Source organism: Echinops telfairi, unplaced genomic scaffold (genome assembly GCF_000313985.2).
Source record: "Echinops telfairi isolate 266 unplaced genomic scaffold, ASM31398v2 ScPeMD7_693;HRSCAF=1115, whole genome shotgun sequence".
NCBI classification, from domain to species: Eukaryota; Metazoa; Chordata; class Mammalia; order Afrosoricida; family Tenrecidae; genus Echinops; species Echinops telfairi.
The window spans coordinates 1,998-4,141 of record NW_022104591.1 but is presented as its reverse complement, the minus strand read 5'-3'; positions in this window follow the sequence as shown (position 1 = coordinate 4,141).

Genomic DNA, 2,144 nt, shown 5'->3' with positions numbered 1-2,144 from the left:
CTTCAGCGGTTGTGTCGGGAAGGTGAGCATCATAGAATGCCAATTTACTAGAAGAAAGTATTCTTGTGTTGAGGGAGTACTTGTCACTCGCCCTTCTATCTTTCCCTCTGCAGTCTGTCTCAATATGCTCAGGTTTGTGTTGGCTTTCTGTTCTCTCTTTCTTCTTTTTCCCTGTTTGTTTTTTCTTTTCCCCCTTTTCTCCGCTTCTCTCCCACTCTTCCTATCATATGACACTACGAGGTTCCAGGTCACTACTCTCCGCTTAGGGCAAATCAACCCAAATAGCAGGGGGTACTCCAGCCTGCCCTTTGTGGGAGTGCTATACACCACACAAGGCAGGTGTGACAGCCATATACACCATGCTGTGCTGCTGAGGAAACCTCCTTCAGACCTCTAAGGTGATCTCGTCAACTAGGGCAATTCTGCCCAGCATCACTGGGCCCTGCAGTAAAAGGGCACACCAACCTGTCATTGTGGGGCAGGGTCTAAACCCCTCTGGCCCCACAGTCAAGCAATCCAGGATCAGCTATCTATTTCTTCTTTATTTCCCCTTTCTCTCTCTCTTCCCTCTCTGCCATCACAGCCAATCTTAGTGAACACAGTTGAGTTTCCCCCCTTCTTTCTCTTTTTTCTCTCTGTCTCTCTTTCACTCTCTCTTTCTTTGTTCTCTTCACTTCTTTCTCTGCTTGTATGATTCTCTCTTTCCTCTCACATGCCACTGCTGGTTCCAGACCACTACCCTCTGCCTAAGGCAACTCTGCCCACCCAGTGGGGAGAGCTACAGCCTGTCCCCTAAGACAGTGCTGCACACAGCACAGCATGGGGTCAGCTATATCTTTACCTATTTTTTTAATTCTCTCTCCTTCGCTTTCTTTTTTTCTTCTTTTTCTTTCTTTCTTTGTTTTCTTCTTTCATGATTTCTTCTTTTCGCCTCTTCTCCTAGCTCTTCTCTCTTTTCTACCACAGCCTCAGCAGATTGTGTTCTCTTTTTTGTTGTTTTCTTTCTTTCTTTTCTTTTGTTTATTACTCTTTTCACTTTTGCTTGCTCTGTGCATTCTAGTTGAGTGTGGGTGAGTGGGTGTCAGTTTGCTTGGCCTTGTTGCTCCAGTCTGTGTCTTCCTCTTTCTCTCTTTTTCCACTCCTTTCACTCTCTTTCCTGTCACAATCCACTAGTGGCCTCTAGGCCACTCCCCTCTGTGCACAGCAACTCTGAAGGCCCAACTGGGGGAGCTCTCACCTGCATTTGTTGGCTTTGAACACAGCTGGGGAAATCACGCTGGTTCCTTTCCATACACCAAGCAGCAGAGGGTTCTCCACTGCAAACAGTGGGCGCATCCCCAGCCTAAACCCCGAGGCCCTACAAGTGACTGAGGTAAGCGCCTGACCAACACTGGTGGGGTTCCATGCTACTTCGGGAAAATCCACCCAATCTATAAGGCAATCCCTCTGTCTACATTAATTCCCCTACCTGCTACAGAGTTCTACACGAAGAAGAGTATACCCACACGCCCTCCTCAGCACTCCAGTTGCAAAGGAAAACACCACAGGCCAGCCGAGGTGCTCCAAGAGCCATGAAGCCTACTTAGAGGTCGGACAGGGAAGCGATGCCCTTGTGGGCCCACAACAAACCAACCAGCGTCACATGAGAGGAATATCCAACACACATTCCAAATAATGAAATACTGGATGGCTAGGTTAAGAGTGAAACCACAAGAAGATATAGCGCTAGCCTCACTCTCAGTATAGCTACCAGTAGGTAGTTCATAGAAGCATTCATACGAATCCCCCAAGAGAGAGCCCGGGAAGATGACTCCAGGCTCCTCTAAAACAACACATAAACAGCAACCAGTTCTAACAGCTTCAATGAAAAAGCAGGAGAAGCAGAAGACAATGCCAGAAGAAGTCATGAACCTAATGATGGGCATAGAAGAAGCAGATATTGGCTTGTGACAAAAATAAATCTTCAACATTCTGTTTAAATTCATAAAGGATATGAGAGAAGCAATGCAGAGAAAAGATGAAAGGATAGAGAAGATAAAGGCAACGCATGAAAGGGAAATACAAGAGTTAAGGGATGAAATAATAAAATCCAGTGACAAATTGACAGACCTTGCCAATAGGCTTGAGGAAGCAGAGAATTGCAC